The 19,998-nt window shown below is 45.0% G+C and overlaps 9 non-coding genes and 1 pseudogene across 9 annotated transcripts; all 10 read right to left on the minus strand.

The window, feature by feature from the left end:
* Positions 1 to 2,573: 2,573 nt before the first annotated feature.
* Positions 2,574 to 2,737, minus strand: LOC135031733 (U1 spliceosomal RNA). Its single transcript, XR_010227378.1, has one exon. It is a non-coding gene; the product is annotated as a U1 spliceosomal RNA (small nuclear RNA).
* Positions 2,738 to 3,408: 671 nt separating this feature from the next.
* Positions 3,409 to 3,571, minus strand: LOC135031688 (U1 spliceosomal RNA). The gene has a single exon (XR_010227336.1). It is a non-coding gene; the product is annotated as a U1 spliceosomal RNA (small nuclear RNA).
* Positions 3,572 to 3,723: 152 nt separating this feature from the next.
* On the minus strand, positions 3,724 to 3,887 carry LOC135031723 (U1 spliceosomal RNA). Its single transcript, XR_010227367.1, has one exon. It is a non-coding gene; the product is annotated as a U1 spliceosomal RNA (small nuclear RNA).
* Positions 3,888 to 4,558: 671 nt separating this feature from the next.
* Positions 4,559 to 4,721, minus strand: LOC135031747 (U1 spliceosomal RNA). Its single transcript, XR_010227391.1, has one exon. It is a non-coding gene; the product is annotated as a U1 spliceosomal RNA (small nuclear RNA).
* A 152-nt stretch (positions 4,722 to 4,873) lies between these two features.
* LOC135031717 (U1 spliceosomal RNA) lies at positions 4,874 to 5,037 on the minus strand. The gene has a single exon (XR_010227361.1). It is a non-coding gene; the product is annotated as a U1 spliceosomal RNA (small nuclear RNA).
* Positions 5,038 to 5,739: 702 nt separating this feature from the next.
* LOC135031760 (U1 spliceosomal RNA) lies at positions 5,740 to 5,874 on the minus strand (annotated as a pseudogene).
* A 152-nt stretch (positions 5,875 to 6,026) lies between these two features.
* Positions 6,027 to 6,190, minus strand: LOC135031731 (U1 spliceosomal RNA). The gene has a single exon (XR_010227374.1). It is a non-coding gene; the product is annotated as a U1 spliceosomal RNA (small nuclear RNA).
* A 6,732-nt stretch (positions 6,191 to 12,922) lies between these two features.
* Positions 12,923 to 13,086, minus strand: LOC135031728 (U1 spliceosomal RNA). The gene has a single exon (XR_010227371.1). It is a non-coding gene; the product is annotated as a U1 spliceosomal RNA (small nuclear RNA).
* Positions 13,087 to 15,696: 2,610 nt separating this feature from the next.
* LOC135031740 (U1 spliceosomal RNA) lies at positions 15,697 to 15,859 on the minus strand. The gene has a single exon (XR_010227386.1). It is a non-coding gene; the product is annotated as a U1 spliceosomal RNA (small nuclear RNA).
* Positions 15,860 to 16,011: 152 nt separating this feature from the next.
* On the minus strand, positions 16,012 to 16,175 carry LOC135031736 (U1 spliceosomal RNA). The gene has a single exon (XR_010227381.1). It is a non-coding gene; the product is annotated as a U1 spliceosomal RNA (small nuclear RNA).
* Positions 16,176 to 19,998: the final 3,823 nt, after the last annotated feature.

Raw genomic sequence — 19,998 nt, forward strand, 5'->3', positions numbered from 1 at the left:
CAGTGGGGACGAATTGATAATCTGTAAGGAGGGGGATGTACACGGTGATGAATCGGAGGATGATGAGGTGGACATCTTGCCTCTATAGAGCCAGTTTGTGCAAGGAGAGATTAATTGCTTCTTTTTTGGTGGGGGTCCAAACCAACCCGTCATTTCAGTCACAGTCGTGTGGCAGACCCTGTCACTGAAATGATGGGTTGGTTAAAGTGTGCATGTCCTGTTTATACAACATAAGGGTGGGTGGGAGGGCCCAAGGCAATTCCACCTTGCACCTCTTTTTTCTTTTATTTTTCTTTGCGTCATGTGCTGTTTGGGGAGTGTTTTTTGGAAGGGCCATCCTGCGTGACACTGCAGTGCCACTCCTAGATGGGCCAGGTGTTTGTGTCGGCCACTTGGGTCGCTGAGCTTAGTCACACAGCTACCTCATTGCGCCTCTTTTTTTCTTTGCGTCATGTGCTGTTTGGGGAGTGTTTTTTGGAAGGGCCATCCTGCGTGACACTGCAGTGACACTCCTAGATGGGCCAGGTGTTTGTGTCGTCCACTTGGGTCGCTGAGCTTAGTCACACAGCTACCTCATTGCGCCTCTTTTTTTCTTTGCGTCATGTGCTGTTTGGGGAGTGTTTTTTGGAAGGGCCATCCTGCGTGACACTGCAGTGCCACTCCTAGATGGGCCAGGTGTTTGTGTCGGCCACTTGGGTCGCTGAGCTTAGTCACACAGCTACCTCATTGCGCCTCTTTTTTTCTTTGCGTCATGTGCTGTTTGGGGAGTGTTTTTTGGAAGGGCCATCATGCGTGACACTGCAGTGCCACTCCTAGATGGGCCAGGTGTTTGTGTCGGCCACTTGGGTCACTGAGCTTAGTCATCCAGCGACCTCGGTGCAAATTTTAGGACTAAAAATAATATTGTGAGGTGTGAGGTGTTAAGAATAGACTGAAAATGAGTGGAAATTATGGTTATTGAGGTTAATAATACTTTGGGATCAAAATGACTCCCAAATTCTATGATTTAAGCTGTTTTTTAGGGTTTTTTGAAAAAAACACCCGAATCCAAAACACACCCGAATCCGACAAAAAAAATTCGGTGAGGTTTAGCCAAAACGCGTTCGAACCCAAAACACGGCCGCGGAACCGAACCCAAAACCAAAACACAAAACCCGAAAAATTTCCGGTGCACATCTCTAGTGGCCATGCCATGTCACTGTGCAGGAGCCAGCACCGCTCACACACTAGTCCCCGGTGCAGCCCCCAACCCCCGGGACACCCGGAGCAACAAAATGTAGATTCAGGCCACCAGGCCACGCCCCTACCTATGAAACCATGCCTCCTTTTTACCATTGCGCTGCTTATCTGCGCGTACTGCATTACAATCTCCCTCGCCACCTCTCTGGGTGTCACCAGTGATAGTGACACCTCTGCCATGCTTGTAGCAGCTGGTCCTAAGATCTACGCCTCAAGCCCTGAGTGTTTGCCCTTGTGACTTGTTGATCATCATAGCAAAGCAGATGCTTACAGAAAACTGCAGGGGCTTAGATTGAAAATAAAAAAAATTGATGGGTATAAGGTAGAGAGGAGCGGGTTCGGTTCTCCGAGAACCGAATTCCCCACGAACTCCACGTGGTTTACACTGGTACGAGGCAGGCTCGGTTGTTCCCGCCTGACTCGGAAAACCTGAACAAGGGAAAATGTCATCATCCCGCTGTCGGATTCTCGCGAGATTCGGATTCCATATAAAGAGCTGCGCGTTGCCGCCATTTTTACTCGTGCATTGAAGAGAGAGCGGAGAGGACGTGGCTATGTTCTCTCAGTGGAAATCTCAATATCAGTGCTCAGTATCAGTGGATACTTATTGCTGCTCAGTAATACTAGTAGTGTGTCTCTCCTGCTCAGTGTCAGTTCTCAGTAGTATCCTCATCAGTGCTCAGTATCACTGCTCATTGTCTTGTGCTGCATTGTTGTGCTCAGCATACTACAGTACATTACTAATAGTCCAGTGCTGCATCTTGCTGCTCAGTGTCAGTTCTAGTATCCTCATCAGTGCTCACTATCACTGCTCATTACATTGTGGTGTTCTGTATACTACAGTAACATAGTAATATAGTAACATATAGTAACATAGTTTTTGAGGTTGAATAGAGGCAAATTGCCCATCGTGTTCAACCTGTTTTAAGTTGTGATGATTCTACATACTTGCTGAATAATGTTTTATGACTAGTTAACTACTATAACTCATGTTACCCCCGGAATAACCATGTTGATATTTTAAGTATTATAACCTTGGATAGCTTTTTCATTCAGAAATGTATCCATTCCTTTTTTAAATCCAATTACAGAGTCCGCCATTACCACCTTCCCTGGCAGGGAATTCCACATCCTGATTGCCCTAACAGTGAAGATCATAGTATCTCACCTGGCAAGTAAGTAGGAGTTGGGCTAGAGCTGTGGAGGATTGCTGCTCGGGCACCCCCTGTCAAGTGAAGGAGATCCAACTGAGGCAGCACAAGGGAACTCTCGAAAGAAGAACAAGGCTAGAGGAAGATCTGAGACAAAGAAATCTGACTTTTACCAGAGCTGACCAGAGGAAAGCACAAACACAGTCCCCCACTACCACAAATAATGCAGTCGAGTTTCCCACATTTGGGGAAATCACAGGGGTCAGCATACCCAGAGTGCAATGAATGAACCTCACCCTGGGAGAACAATCTTCATGACCATGGTATCTCCTATGCAAAATAAGTATGATTTGGGATAGGGCTGGGGTGGGCCGCTGCTCAGGCACATCTCTGTCAAGTAAAGGAGATTCAACTGAGGCAACACAAGGGAACTCTCATCTGGGGACAACAACTGCAGGGAGAACACATATTTTCAGATGAACATGGGAGGGCAGAAGGCTGCCTAATACTGAAGCACCCCCAAACAACAAACCAAATGCAACTACTAGTGCAAGCATTCCTGGGGGAAGGCCTGCAGCAGATGGATTTGCATATGGTGATGTCATCCAAGCAGTGGGTCAAAGTTGGCTTCAACCCTCGTCTGCATATGAAAATAAAAATGGGGTGTGCAGGGCATGGCGGCCTTTTGCGGCGCTTGGATGACCCCTAGTTCGCATTAAACACCTCCACCTTCCTTCGGTGTGGGGCTCATGTTGGCTATGCCCCAGCCCCTGAAGCATTCAAGCTGATTTCTTGCAGCAGCTGGGCACTGTAACAGCTCCAGAGCTGCTCTGTAAAGCAAGTAAAAGGGTGTGGGCCCTGCAGCACTACCTGTAGTTTGCATTGTGCTTTGGAAGGCACAAAGTAAGCAGACGGGAGAAGTCAGGATAGTGCACAAGGGCATAGAAGGGAGCGGCTCAAGAAAAGAGAAGTGGAAACAGACAGCAAACTAGGCTGGAGAGAGACCTGAGACAAAGAGATCTGAATTATACGAGAGCCGACCAGAGGAAACACAAATTATGTAATCAAGTGTCCCACATTTGGGGAAATCGTAGGAGCAGCACACCCAGAGTGCATTGGGTGAGCCTTGCCCTGGGAGAAGCACCTTCCTGATCATAGTATCTCACCTGGCAGGTAAGTAGGAGTTGGGCTAGAGCTGGGGAGGGTCGCTGTTCGGGCACCCCCCTGTCAAGTGAAGGAGCTCCAACTGAGGCAGCACAAGGAAACTCTCGAAAAAAGAACAAGGCTAGAGGAAGATCTGAGACAAAGAAATCTGACTTTTACCAGAGCTGACCAGAGGAAAGCACAAACACAGTCCCCCACTACCACAAATAATGCAGTCGAGTTTCCCACATTTGGGGAAATCACAGGGGTCAGCATACCCAGAATGCAATGAATGAACCTCACCCTGGGAGAACAATCTTCATGACAATGGTATCTCCTATGCAAAATAAGTATGATTTGGGATAGGGCTGGGGAGGGCCGCTGCTCAGGCACATCTCTGTCAAGTAAAGGAGATTCAACTGAGGCAGCACAAGGGAACTCTCATCTGGGGACAACAACTGCAGGGAGAACACATATTTTCAGATGAACATGGGAGAGCAGAAGGCTGCCTAATACTGAAGCACCCCCAAACAACAAACCAAATGCAACAACTAGTACAAGCATTCCTGGGAAAAGGTCTGCAGAAGACGGATTTGCATACGGTGATGTCATCCAAGCAGTGGGCCAAAGTTGGCTGGAACCCTCATCTGCATATGAAAAGAGAAAAGGGGTATGCAGGGCATGGCGGCCTTTTGCGGCGCTTGGATGACCCTTAGTTCGCATTAAACACCTCCACCCTCCGTCGGTGTGGGGCTCATGTTGGCTATGCCCCAGCCCCTGAAGCATTCAAGCTGATTTCTTGCAGCAGCTGGGCACTGTAACAGCTCCAGAGCTGCTCTGAAAGGCAAGTAAAAGGGTGTGGGCCCTGCAGCACTACCTGTAGTATGCATTGTGCGTTGGAAGGCACAAAGTAAGCAGACAGGAGAAGTCAGGAGAGTGCACAAGGGCATAGAAGGCAGCGGCTCAAGAAAAGAGAAGTGGAAACAGACAGCAAACTAGGCTGGAGAGAGACCTGAGACAAAGAGATCTGAATTATACGAGAGCCGACCAGGGGAAACACAAATTATGCAGTCAAGTTTCCCACATTTGGGGAAATCGCAGGAGCAGCACACCCAGAGTGCAATGGGTGAGCCTTGCCCTGGGAGAAGCACCTTCATGATCATAGTATCTCACCTGGCAGGTATGTAGGAGTTGGGCTAGAGCTGGGGAGGGTCGCTGCTTGGGTACCCCCCTGTCAAGTGAAGGAGATCAAACTGAGGCAGCACAATGGAACTCTCGAAAGAAGAACAAGGCTAGAGGAAGATCTGAGACAAAGAAATCTGACTTTTACCAGAGCTGACCAGAGGAAAACACAAACACAGTCCCCCACTACCACAAATAATGCAGTTGAGTTTCCCACATTTGGGGAAATCACAGGGGTCAGCATACCCAGAATGCAATGAATGAACCTCACCCTGGGAGAACAATCTTTATGACCATGGTATCTCCTATGCAAAATAAGTATGATTTGGGAAAGGGCTGGGGAGGGCCGCTGCTCAGGCACATCTCTGTCAAGTAAAGGAGATTCAACTGAGGCAGCACAAAGGAACTCTCATCTGGGGACAACAACTGCCGGGAGAACACATATTTTCAGATGAACATGGGAGGGCAGAAGGCTGCCTAATACTGAAGCACCCCCAAACAACAAACCAAATGCAACAACTAGTTCAAGCATTCCTGGGGGAAGGTCTGCAGAAGACGGATTTGCATACAGTGATGTCATCCAAGCAGTGGGCCAAAGTTGGCTGGAACCCTCATCTGCATATGAAAAGAGAAAAGGGGTATGCAGGGCAGGGCGGCCTTTTGCGGCGCTTGGATGACCCTTAGTTCGCATTAAACACCCCCACCCTCCTTCGGTGTGGGGCTCATGTTGGCCATGCCCCAGCCCCTGAAGCATTCAAGCTGATTTCTTTCAGCAGCTTGGCACTGTAACAGCTCCAGAGCTGCTCTGTAAGGCAAGTAAAAGGGTGTGGGCCCTGCAGCACTACCTGTAGTTTGCATTGTGCATCGGAAGGCACAAAGTAAGCAGACAGGAGGAGAAGTCAGGATAGTGCACAAGGGTGTAGAAGGGAGGGGCTCAAGAAAAAAGAAGTGGAAACAGACAGCAAACTAGGCTGGAGAGAGACCTGAGACAAAGAGATCTGAATTATATGAGAGCCGACTAGGGGAAACACAAATTATGCAGTCAAGTTTCCCACATTTGGGGAAATCGCAGGGGCAGCACACCCAGAGTGCAATGGGTGAGCCTTGCCCTGGGAGAAGCAACTTCATGATCATAGTATCTAACCTGGCAGGTAAGTAGGAGTTGGGCTAGAGCTGGGGAGGGTCGCTGCTCGGGCACCCCCCTGTCAAGTGAAGGAGATCCAACTGAGGCAGCACAAGGGAACTCTTGAAAGAAGAACAAGGCTAGAGGAAGATCTGAGACAAAGAAATCTGACTTTTACCAGAGCTGACCAGAGGAAAGCACAAACACAGTCCCCCACTACCACAAATAATGCAGTTGAGTTTCCCACATTTGGGGAAATCACAGAGGTCAGCATACCCAGAATGCAATGAATGAACCTAACCCTGGGAGAACAATCTTCATGACCATGTTATCTCCTATGCAAAATAAGTATGATTTGGGATAGGGCTGGGGAGGGCCGCTGCTCAGGCACATCTCTGTCAAGTAAAGGAGATTCAACTGAGGCAGCACAAGGGAACTCTCATCTGGGGACAACAACTGCAGGGAGAACACATATTTTCAGATGAACATGGGAGGGCAGAAGGCTGCCTAATACTGAAGCACCCCCAAACAACAAACCAAATGCAACAACTAGTGCAAGCATTCCTGGGGGAAGGCCTGCCGCAGATGGATTTGCATATGGTGATGTCATCCAAGCAGTGGGTCAAAGTTGGCTTCAACCCTCGTCTGCATATGAAAAGAGAAAAGGGGCATGCAGGGCATGGCGGCCTTTTGCGGCGCTTGGCTGACCCCTAGTTTGCATTAAACACCTCCACCCTCCGTCGGTGTGGGGCTCTTGTTGGCTATGCCCCAGCACCTGAAGCATTCAAGCTGATTTCTTGCTGCAGCTGGGCACTGTAACAGCTCCAGAGCTGCTCTGTAAGGCAAGGTAAAAGGGTGTGGGCCCTGCAGCACTACCTGTAGTTTGCATTGTGCGTTGGAAGGCACAAAGTAAGCAGACAGGAGAAGTCAGGAGAGTGCACAAGGGCATAGAAGGCAGCGGCTCAAGAAAAGAGAAGTGGAAACAGACAGCAAACTAGGCTGGAGAGAGACCTGAGACAAAGAGATCTGAATTACACCAGGTCCGTCATTATATTATATATACCAACAGTAGTTATATATATTTTTTTTTATATCATTAATTATCATCTCTATACTAGCAGACGCAGTACGGTAGTCCACGGCTGTGGCTATCTCTGTGTCGTCAGTGCTCGTCCATAATTGTATACCTACCTACCTGTGGTGGAAGTTTTTTTCTATCTTCTTCATACTAGTAGTTTAGCAGTCTGCTGACAGTGTCCACCAGGTCCGTCATTATATTATATATACCTACAGTAGTTATATATATTTTTTTTTTATATCATTAATTATCATCTCTATACTAGCAGACGCAGTACGGTAGTCCACGGCTGTAGCTACCTCTGTGTCGTCAGTCACTCGTCATCCATAAGTATACTAGTATCCATCCATCTCCATTGTTTACCTGAGGTGCCTTTTAGTTGTGCCTATTAAAATATGGAGAACAAAAATGTTGAGGTTCCAAAAATAGGGAAAGATCAAGATCCACTTCCACCTCGTGCTGAAGCTGCTGCCACTAGTCATGGCCGAGACGATGAAATTCCATCAACGTCGTCTGCCAAGGCCGATGCCCAATGTCATAGTACAGAGCATGTAAAATCCAAAACACAAAAGATCAGTAAAAAAAGGACTCAAAAATCTAAATAAAAATCGTCAGAGGAGAAGCGTAAACTTGCCAATATGCCATTTACCACACGGAGTGGCAAGGAACGGCTGAGGCCCTGGCCTATGTTCATGGCTAGTGGTTCAGCTTCACATGAGGATGGAAGCACTCAGCCTCTCGCTAGAAAAATGAAAAGACTTAAGCTGGCAAAAGCACAGCAAAGAACTGTGCGTTCTTCAAAATCACAAATCCACAAGGAGAGTCCAATTGTGTCGGTTGCGATGCCTGACCTTCCCAACACTGGACGTGAAGAGCATGCACCTTCCACCATTTGCACGCCCCCTGCAAGTGCTGGAAGGAGCACCCGCAGTCCAGTTCCTGATAGTCAGATTGAAGATGTCAGTGTTGAAGTACACCAGGATGAGGAGGATATGGGTGTTGCTGGCGCTGGGGAGGAAATTGACAAGGAGGATTCTGATGGTGAGGTGGTTTGTTTAAGTCAGGCACCCGGCGAGACACCTGTTGTCCGTGGGAGGAATATGGCCATTGACATGCCTGGTGAAAATACCAAAAAAATCAGCTCTTCGGTGTGGAAGTATTTCAACAGAAATGCGGACAACAGGTGTCAAGCCGTGTGTTGCCTTTGTCAAGCTGTAATAAGTAGGGGTAAGGACGTTAACCACCTCGGAACATCCTCCCTTATACGTCACCTGCAGCGCATTCATCATAAGTCAGTGACAAGTTCAAAAACTTTGGGCGACAGCGGAAGCAGTCCACTGACCAGTAAATCCCTTCCTCTTGTAACCAAGCTCACGCAAACCACCCCACCAACTCCCTCAGTGTCAATTTCCTCCTTCCCCAGGAATGCCAATAGTCCTGCAGGCCATGTCACTGACAATTCTGACGAGTTCTCTCCTGCCTGGGATTCCTCCGATGCATCCTTGAGTGTAACGCCTACTGCTGCTGGCGCTGCTGTTGTTGCTGCTGGGAGTCGATGGTCATCCCAGAGGGGAAGTCGTAAGACCACTTTTACTACTTCCACCAAGCAATTGACTGTCCAACAGTCTTTTGCAAGGAAGATGAAATATCACAGCAGTCATCCTGCTGCAAAGCGGATAACTGAGGCCTTGGCATCCTGGGCAGTGAGAAACGTGGTTCCGGTATCCATCATTACTTCAGAGCCAACTATAGACTTGATTGAGGTACTGTGTCCCCGGTACCAAATACCATCTAGGTTCCATTTCTCTAGGCAGGCGATACCGAAAATGTACACAGACCTCAGAAAAAGACTCACCAGTGTCCTAAAAAATGCAGTTGTACCCAATGTCCACTTAACCACGGACATGTGGACAAGTGGAGCAGGGCAGACTCAGGACTATATGACTGTGACAGCCCACTGGGTAGATGTATTGACTCCCGCCGCAAGAACAGCAGCGGCGGCACCAGTAGCAGCATCTCGCAAACGCCAACTCTTTCCTAGGCAGGCTACGCTTTGTATCACCGCTTTCCAGAATACGCACACAGCTGAAAACCTCTTACGGCAACTAAGGAAGATCATCACAGAATGGCTTACCCCAATTGGACTCTCCTGTGGATTTGTGGCATCGGACAACGCCAGCAATATTGTGCGTGCATTATATCTGGGCAAATTCCAGCACGTCCCATGTTTTGCACATACCTTGAATTTGGTGGTGCAGAATTATTTAAAAAACGACAGGGGCGTGCAAGAGATGCTGTCGGTGGCCACAAGAATTGCGGGACACTTTCGGCGTACAGGCACCACGTACAGAAGACTGGAGCAACACCAAAAACGCCTGAACCTGCCCTGCCATCATCTGAAGCAAGAAGTGGTAACGAGGTGGAATTCAACCCTCTATATGCTTCAGAGGATGGAGGAGCAGCAAAAGGCCATTCAAGCCTATACATCTGACCACGATATAGGAGGTGGAATGCACCTGTCTCAAGCGCAGTGGAGAATGATTTCAACGTTGTGCAAGGTTCTGCAACCTTTTGAACTTGCCACACGTGAAGTCAGTTCAGACACTGCCAGCCTGAGTCAGGTCATTCCCGTCATCAGGCTTTTGCAGAAGAAGCTGGAGACATTGAAGGAGGAGCTAAGACAGAGCGATTCCGCTAGGCATGTGGGACTTGTGGATGGAGCCCTTCATTCGCTTAACCAGGATTCACGGGTGGTCAATCTGTTGAAATCAGAGCACTACATTTTGGCCACCGTGCTCGATCCTAGATTTAAAACCTACGTTGTATCTCTCTTTCCGGCAGACACAAGTCTGCAGGGGTTCAAAGACCTGCTGGTGAGAAAATTATCAAGTCAAGCGGAACTTGATCGGTCAACAGCTCCTCCTTCACATTCTCCCGCAATTGGGGGTGCGAGGAAAAGGCTCAGAATTCCGAGCCCACCCGCTGGCGGTGATGCAGGGCAGTCTGGAGCGACTGCTGATGCTGACATCTGGTCCGGACTGAAGGACCTGCCAACGATTACGGACATGTCGTCTACTGTCACTGCATATGATTCTCTCACCATTGAAAGAATGGTGGAGGATTATATGAGTGACCGCATCCAAGTAGGCACGTCAGACAGTCCGTACGTATACTGGCAGGAAAAAGAGGCAATTTGGAGGCCCTTGCACAAACTGGCTTTATTCTACCTAAGTTGCCCTCCCACAAGTGTGTACTCCGAAAGAGTGTTTAGTGCCGCCGCTCACCTTGTCAGCAATCGGCGTACGAGGTTACTTCCAGAAAATGTGGAGAAGATGATGTTCATTAAAATGAATTATAATCAATTTCTCCGTGGAGACATTGACCAGCAGCAATTGCCTCCACAAAGTATACAGGGAGCTGAGATGGTGGATTCCAGTGGGGACGAATTGATAATCTGTAAGGAGGGGGATGTACACGGTGATGAATCGGAGGATGATGAGGTGGACATCTTGCCTCTATAGAGCCAGTTTGTGCAAGGAGAGATTAATTGCTTCTTTTTTGGTGGGGGTCCAAACCAACCCGTCATTTCAGTCACAGTCGTGTGGCAGACCCTGTCACTGAAATGATGGGTTGGTTAAAGTGTGCATGTCCTGTTTATACAACATAAGGGTGGGTGGGAGGGCCCAAGGCAATTCCACCTTGCACCTCTTTTTTCTTTTATTTTTCTTTGCGTCATGTGCTGTTTGGGGAGTGTTTTTTGGAAGGGCCATCCTGCGTGACACTGCAGTGCCACTCCTAGATGGGCCAGGTGTTTGTGTCGGCCACTTGGGTCGCTGAGCTTAGTCACACAGCTACCTCATTGCGCCTCTTTTTTTCTTTGCGTCATGTGCTGTTTGGGGAGTGTTTTTTGGAAGGGCCATCCTGCGTGACACTGCAGTGACACTCCTAGATGGGCCAGGTGTTTGTGTCGTCCACTTGGGTCGCTGAGCTTAGTCACACAGCTACCTCATTGCGCCTCTTTTTTTCTTTGCGTCATGTGCTGTTTGGGGAGTGTTTTTTGGAAGGGCCATCCTGCGTGACACTGCAGTGCCACTCCTAGATGGGCCAGGTGTTTGTGTCGGCCACTTGGGTCGCTGAGCTTAGTCACACAGCTACCTCATTGCGCCTCTTTTTTTCTTTGCGTCATGTGCTGTTTGGGGAGTGTTTTTTGGAAGGGCCATCATGCGTGACACTGCAGTGCCACTCCTAGATGGGCCAGGTGTTTGTGTCGGCCACTTGGGTCACTGAGCTTAGTCATCCAGCGACCTCGGTGCAAATTTTAGGACTAAAAATAATATTGTGAGGTGTGAGGTGTTAAGAATAGACTGAAAATGAGTGGAAATTATGGTTATTGAGGTTAATAATACTTTGGGATCAAAATGACTCCCAAATTCTATGATTTAAGCTGTTTTTTAGGGTTTTTTGAAAAAAACACCCGAATCCAAAACACACCCGAATCCGACAAAAAAAATTCGGTGAGGTTTAGCCAAAACGCGTTCGAACCCAAAACACGGCCGCGGAACCGAACCCAAAACCAAAACACAAAACCCGAAAAATTTCCGGTGCACATCTCTAGTGGCCATGCCATGTCACTGTGCAGGAGCCAGCACCGCTCACACACTAGTCCCCGGTGCAGCCCCCAACCCCCGGGACACCCGGAGCAACAAAATGTAGATTCAGGCCACCAGGCCACGCCCCTACCTATGAAACCATGCCTCCTTTTTACCATTGCGCTGCTTATCTGCGCGTACTGCATTACAATCTCCCTCGCCACCTCTCTGGGTGTCACCAGTGATAGTGACACCTCTGCCATGCTTGTAGCAGCTGGTCCTAAGATCTACGCCTCAAGCCCTGAGTGTTTGCCCTTGTGACTTGTTGATCATCATAGCAAAGCAGATGCTTACAGAAAACTGCAGGGGCTTAGATTGAAAATAAAAAAAATTGATGGGTATAAGGTAGAGAGGAGCGGGTTCGGTTCTCCGAGAACCGAATTCCCCACGAACTCCACGTGGTTTACACTGGTACGAGGCAGGCTCGGTTGTTCCCGCCTGACTCGGAAAACCTGAACAAGGGAAAATGTCATCATCCCGCTGTCGGATTCTCGCGAGATTCGGATTCCATATAAAGAGCTGCGCGTTGCCGCCATTTTTACTCGTGCATTGAAGAGAGAGCGGAGAGGACGTGGCTATGTTCTCTCAGTGGAAATCTCAATATCAGTGCTCAGTATCAGTGGATACTTATTGCTGCTCAGTAATACTAGTAGTGTGTCTCTCCTGCTCAGTGTCAGTTCTCAGTAGTATCCTCATCAGTGCTCAGTATCACTGCTCATTGTCTTGTGCTGCATTGTTGTGCTCAGCATACTACAGTACATTACTAATAGTCCAGTGCTGCATCTTGCTGCTCAGTGTCAGTTCTAGTATCCTCATCAGTGCTCACTATCACTGCTCATTGCATTGTGGTGTTCTGTATACTACAGTAACATAGTAATATAGTAACATATAGTAACATAGTTTTTGAGGTTGAATAGAGGCAAATTGCCCATCGTGTTCAACCTGTTTTAAGTTGTGATGATTCTACATACTTGCTGAATAATGTTTTATGACTAGTTAGCTACTACAACTCATGTTACCCCCGGATTAACCATGTTGATATTTTAAGTATTATAACCTTGGATAGCTTTTTCATTCAGAAATGTATCCATTCCTTTTTTAAATCCAATTACAGAGTCCGCCATTACCACCTTCCCTGGCAGGGAATTCCACATCCTGATTGCCCTAACAGTGAAGATCATAGTATCTCTCCTGGCAGGTAAGTAGGAGTTGGGCCAGAGCTGTGGAGGATTGCTGCTCGGGCACCCCCTGTCAAGTGAAGGAGATCCAACTGAGGCAGCACAAGGGAACTCTCGAAAGAAGAACAAGGCTAGAGGAAGATCTGAGACAAAGAAATCTGACTTTTACCAGAGCTGACCAGAGGAAAGCACAAACACAGTCCCCCACTACCACAAATAATGCAGTCGAGTTTCCCACATTTGGGGAAATCACAGGGGTCAGCATACCCAGAATGCAATGAATGAACCTCACCCTGGGAGAACAATCTTCATGACCATGGTATCGCCTATGCAAAATAAGTATGATTTGGGATAGGGCTGGGGAGGGCCGCTGCTCAGGCACATCTCTGTCAAGTAAAGGAGATTCAACTGAGGCAGCACAAGGGAACTCTCATCTGGAGACAACAACTGCAGGGAGAACACATATTTTCAGATGAACATGGGAGGGCAGAAGGCTGCCTAATACTGAAGCACCCCCAAACAACAAACCAAATGCAACAACTAGTACAAGCATTCCTGGGGGAAGTTCTGCAGAAGATGGATTTGCATACGGTGATGTCATCCAAGCATGAAGACAAAAAGATATATCTTGTTAGACAGAAGGAGACAAAGAAGGTAATCAGATGTGCAAAGGCACAAGCTGAGGAGAAAATGGCCCAGTCAGTGGGTAAAGGAGGCAAAACTTTTTTTAGGTATATAAGCGAAAAAAGAAAAACAAAAGGCGGAATTATAAAACTAAAGACGGACACTGGGAATCTTGTTGAGGGAGACAATTTAATAGCAGATCATCTTAATGATTATTTTTGCTCAGTATTTACTACTGAAAGAGAGGGGAAGGGGCCACAGTTAAGTTGCAGGGATATTCAGGAAAATGAAACAAGTACATTTACAGAGGAGAAGGTCCTAACAGAACTCTCAAAGCTGAAAGTGGACAAATCTATGGGGCCAGATGGGATACATCCAAGGATACTAAAAGAACTTAAAGAGGTGCTGGTAGCACCATTGACAGAATTATTCAACCAGTCATTAGCTACAGGAGAAATTCCAGGGGACTGGAAAAGAGCAAACGTAGTCCCACTGCACAAAAGTGGAAGCAAGGAAGAGGCAAACAACTACAGACCAGTGAGTCTTACATCAGTAGTAGGGAAATTGATGGAAACACTCTTAAAAGAAAGAGTTGTAGATCATCTCAAATCCGGCAATTTACTGGATCCCAAACAGCATGGATTCACTGGGGGAAGATCATGTCAAACAAATCTTATTGACTTTTTTGATTGTGTGACTAAAGTGATGGATAAAGGTGGAGCCATGGATATAGCTTATCTTGACTTTAGTAAGGCTTTTGACACAGTTCCACATCGCAGACTGCTAAATAAACTTGAAAGTTTGGGATTGGATATTAGGATTATTGAATGGATAAGATCTTGGTTGAAGGATAGAAAACAGAGAGTTGTGGTAAATGGAGTGCATTCACAGGAGGGAAATGTTACCAGTGGAGTACCCCAGGGATCTGTACTTGGACCAGTGCTTTTCAATATCTTTATTGGTGACATTGCAAATGGGATTAAAGGGAAAGTATGCCTTTTTGCAGATGACACAAAGGTATGCAACAGGGTAGACACACCAAGTGGGGTAAAACAAATGATTGAGGATCTAGGTAGACTAGAGGAATGGTCAAGAGTCTGGCAATTACAGTTTAATGCCAAAAAATGCAAAATCATGCACTTGGGTCTCAAAAATCCTAAAGCTAAATACAGTATTAATGGCACTATACTGGAAACTACTGAGGAGGAAAGGGATCTAGGAGTCACTATTTCAGATGACTTAAAGGCAGGTAAGCAATGTAACAAGGCAATGAGGAAGGCTAGTCAGATGCTTGGCTGCATTGGGAGAGGAATCAGCAGCAGAAAGAAAGAAGTAATAATGCCACTGTATAGGTCATTGGTACGGCCTCATCTAGAATACTGTATTCAGTTCTGGAGGCCATATCTTCAAAAGGATATTAATACATTAGAAACTGTACAAAGGAGGGCAACTAAAATGGTGCATGGCCTACATCACAAAACATACCCAGAAAGACTAAGAAATCTCAATATGTATAGTTTGGAGCAGAGAAGAGAAAGGGGCGACATGATAGAAACTTTCAAATATATGAAGGGTTTTAACAAAGTCCAGGAGGGAAACATTCTCCAAATGAAGAGAAGCAATAGGACACGAGGACATGCACTGAGACTGGAGGGGGGGAGGTTCAGGGGAAATTTGCGGAAAAATTATTTCACAGAAAGGGTAGTGGACAAGTGGAATAGCCTCCCATCAGAGGTGGTAGAGGCTAAGACAGTAGAGCAATTTAAACATGCATGGGATAGACATAAGGATATCCTTACAAAGAAATAAGGATCAAATAAGGTTAGTGATAAAAAAAAATAATATATAAAAAAAAAAAAAGGGGCAGACTAGATGGGCCAAGTGGTTCTTATCTGCCGACAAATTCTATGTTTCTATGTTTTTTCTATGTTTCTAAGCAGTGGGCCAAAGTTGGCTGGAACCCTCATCTGCATATGAAAAGAGAAAAGGGGTATGCAGGGCATGGCGGCCTTTTGCGGCGCTTGGATGACCCTTAGTTCGCATTAAACACCCCCACCCTCCTTCGGTGTGGGGCTCATGTTGACAATGCCCCAGCCCCTGAAGCATTCAAGCTGATTTCTTACAGCAGCTTGGCACTGTAACAGCTCCAGAGCTGCTCTGTAAGGCAAGTAAAAGGGTGTGTAGTTTGCATTGTGCATTGGAAGGCACAAAGTAAGCAGACAGGAGGAGAAGTCAGGATAGTGCACAAGGGTATAAAAGGGAGGGGCTCAAGAAAAAAGAAGTGGAAACAGACAGCAAACTAGGCTGGAGAGAGACCTGAGACAAAGAGATCTGAATTATACGAGAGCCGACCAGGGGAAACACAAATTATGCAGTCAAGTTTCCCACATTTGGGGAAATCGCAGGGGCAGCACACCCAGAGTGCAATGGGTGAGCCTTGCCCTGGGAGAAGCACCTTCATGATCATAGTATCTCACCTGGCAGGTAAGTAGGAGTTGGGCTTGAGCTGGGGAGGGTCGCTGCTCGGGCACCCCCCTGTCAAGTGAAGGAGATCCAACTGAGGCAGCACAAGGGAACTCTCGAAAGAAGAACAAGGCTAGAGGAAGATCTGAAACAAAGAAATCTGACTTTTACCAGAGCTGACCAGAGGAAAACACAAACACAGTCCCCCACTACCACAAATAATGCAGTCGAGTTACCCACATTTGGGGAAATCACAGGGGTCAGCATACCCAGAATGCAATGAATGAACCTCACCCTGGGAGAATAATCTTCATGACCATGGTATCTCCTATGCAAAATAAGTATGATTTGGGATAGGGCTGGGGAGGGCCGCTGCTCAGGCACATCTCTGTCAAGTAAAGGAGATTCAACTGAGGCAGCACAAGGGAACTCCAGCATCCTCTACAGACTAAGAGAAAAGGATTTACCGGTAGGTATTAAAATCCTATTTTCTCATACGACCTAGAGGATGCTGGGGTCACATTAAGAACCATGGGGTTATACCAAAGCTCTTGAACGGGTGGAAGAGTGCGTACGACTCTGCAGCACCGAATGACCCAACTTGAGGTTATCATCGGCAAGGATGCAGTGGCGTTAATGTTTCCTGGTGTCAACCTGTATTATTTCAGTAGATATTGAAATGAGGATGCATCTTGCTGCCTTTCCAATGAAGCAAGTTTAATTTAGTAATAGGTGAAAAACCATCCCTACAAAGATGTTAATCAGATACTTGGCTTTGTGGACACTTTTCAGAGAACAAATTTGTTAGCATAAAAATAAAGCCAGAAAATGAAGAGCTGTTTAATCACTCAATTGGATTTTTTTGCCAGCATATTTCTTTTTCTCTGCAAACCACTGCTAAATTGTGCTTCCTAGCTGTTTTTATAAAATCACTGAATCAAATCTAACTCTGATTACATCAGAGAAGGCCAGGTACCCTACACCATAACAGGGGTTTTTGAAATTTTGACTTGTCTACTTAAAGATCACCAAAATCTGATAACAAGGTCAATTACATCCCTGGGTGGGATTAAACCACCAACCCTTTGGTTAATAACCAATCACACTAACCAATTGCGCCACAGAGACACTTTGCAAAAGTCCATACTGACAAAGGCTAATAAGCATTCATCTAGAACGTTTCCTAGAAAAACTTTAAAAAGTCAATAATCTGGAGAGTTTTTGTAAGATGTTTCTTCCATCAACCAACGAAGAAACACATTGTTACTTTCCCATGATGAGTGAGTGCTTCAAGATCTCTTGCACTTACATGTGCAGCAGAGTACTGTAATGAAAGCATGCTGGGTTCATAACCCAGAGGTAGGCAGATTGAAACTATCCTCTGCTATATGCATTTTTTTTTTGTTAATTAAAGTAATCCAAAACTGGGATTGATATTTTTTCTCTTTTATTTTTACTTAAAGTACAATAACTTTTACCATTTTAATATGTTTTAATAGTATATTGACAGTATTGTTTTCTTTCAAAAATCCACTTAATTTTCTTTACCCGATTATTAAAATGGTAATTGACAAAAACAAACTACATTGTCACCAGAAGAGCAATACAAAATGTACAAGTGATATATTAAAATCATCTTTCCAGCTTGAATTTCAATGATGCATTGGGGCAACGATTTTGTGAGAAACATCTTCACCCTTAAATAAAGATTTTCTTAATTCCTTACCTGTGTGCTAATTAGATATCACCTTGTTTTCACATTAAACAGACTTCCACATGAGAAAGCAGCAAGGATGCAGTGGCGTTAATGTTTCCTGGTGTCAACCTGTATTATTTCAGTAGATATTGAAATGAGGATGCATCTTGCTGCCTTTCCAATGAAGCAAGTTTAATTTAGTAATAGGTGAAAAACCATCCCTACAAAGATGTTAATCCGATACTTGGCTTTGTGGACACTTTTCAGAGAACAAATTTGTTAGCATAAAAATAAAGCCAGAAAATGAAGAGCTGTTTAATCACTCAATTGGATTTTTCTGCCAGCATATTTCATTTTCTCTGCAACCCACTGCTAAATTGTGCTTCCTAGCTGTTTTTTGATAAAATCACTTAATCAAATCTAACTCTGATTACATCAGAGTAGGCCAGGTACCCTACACCATAAGAGGGGGTTTGAAATTTTGACTTGTCTACTTAAAGATCACCAAAATCTGATGACAAGGTCAATAACATCCCTGGGTGGGATTGAACCACCAACCCTTTGGTTAATAACCAAACACACTAACCGATTGCACCACAGAGACACTTTGCAAAAGTACATACTGACAAAGGCTAATAAGCATTCATCTAGAACGTTTCCTAGAAAACTTTAAAAAGTCAATAATCTGGAGAGATTTTGTAAGATGTTTCTTCCATCAACCAATGAAGAAACGCATTGGTACTTTCCCATGATGAGTGAGTGCTTCAGGATCTCTTGCACTTACATGTGCAGCAGAGTACTGCAATGGAAGCATGCTGGGCCCATAACCCAGAGGTAGGCAGATTGAAACTATCCTCTGCTATATGCATTTTTTTTTGTTAATTAAAGTAATCCAAAACTGGGATTGATATTTTTGCTCTTTTATTTTTACTTAAAGTACAATAACTTTTACCATTTTAATTTGTTTTAATAGTATATTGACAGTATTGTTTTCTTTCAAAAATCCACTTAATTTTCTTTACCCTATTATTAAAATGGTAATTGACAAAAACAAACTACATTGTCACCAGAAGAGCAATACAAAATGTACAAGTGATATATTAAAATCATCTTTCCAGCTTGAATTTCAATGATGCATTGGGGCAACGATTTTGTGAGAAACATCTTCACCCTTAAATAAAGATTTTCTTAATTCCTTACCTGTGTGCTAATTAGATATCACCTTGTTTTCACATTAAACAGACTTCCACATGAGAAAGCAGCAAGGATGCAGTGGCGTTAATGTTTCCTGGTGTCAACCTGTATTATTTCAGTAGATATTGAAATGAGGATGCATCTTGCTGCCTTTCCAATGAAGCAAGTTTAATTTAGTAATAGGTGAAAAACCATCCCTACAAAGATGTTAATCAGATACTTGGCTTTGTGGACACTTTTCAGAGAACAAATTTGTTAGCATAAAAATAAAGCCAGAAAATGAAGAGCTGTTTAATCACTCAATTGGATTTTTTTGCCAGCATATTTCTTTTTCTCTGCAAACCACTGCTAAATTGTGCTTCCTAGCTGTTTTTATAAAATCACTGAATCAAATCTAACTCTGATTACATCAGAGAAGGCCAGGTACCCTACACCATAACAGGGGTTTTTGAAATTTTTACTTGTCTACTTAAAGATCACCAAAATCTGATAACAAGGTCAATTACGTCCCTGGGTGGGATTGAACCACCAACCTTTTGGTTAATAGCCGTACACACTAACTGATTGCGCCACAGCGACACTTTGCAAAAGTACATACTGACAAAGGCTAATAAGCATTCATCTAGAACGTTTCCTAGAAAAACTTTAAATAGTCAATAATCTGGAGAGTTTTTGTAAGATGTTTCTTCCATCAACCAATGAAGAAACACATTGGTACTTTCCCATGATGAGTGAGTGCTTCAGGATCTCTTGCAATTACATGTGCAGCAGAGTACTGTAATGGAAGCTCGCTGGGTCCATAACCCAGAGGTAGGCAGATTGAAACTATCCTCTGCTATATGCATTTTTTTTTGTTAATTAAAGTAAACCAAAACTGGGATTGATATTTTTGCTCTTTTATTTTTACTTAAAGTACAATAACTTTTACCATTTTAATTTGTTTTAATAGTATATTGACAGTATTGTTTTCTTTCAAAAATCCACTTAATTTTCTTTACCCGATTATTAAAATGGTAATTGACAAAAACAAACTACATTGTCACCAGAAGAGCAATACAAAATGTACAAGTGATATATTAAAATCATCTTTCCAGCTTGGATTTCAATGATGCATTGGGGCAACGATTTTGTGAGAAACATCTTCACCCTTAAATAAAGATTTTCTTAATTCCTTACATGTGTGCTAATTAGATATCACCTTGTTTTCACATTAAACAGACTTCCACATGAGAAAACAGCAAAGATGCAGTGGCGTTAATGTTTCATGGTGTCAACCTG

This window comes from Pseudophryne corroboree, unplaced genomic scaffold (assembly GCF_028390025.1).
Source record: "Pseudophryne corroboree isolate aPseCor3 unplaced genomic scaffold, aPseCor3.hap2 scaffold_526, whole genome shotgun sequence".
Taxonomy (NCBI): Eukaryota; Metazoa; Chordata; class Amphibia; order Anura; family Myobatrachidae; genus Pseudophryne; species Pseudophryne corroboree.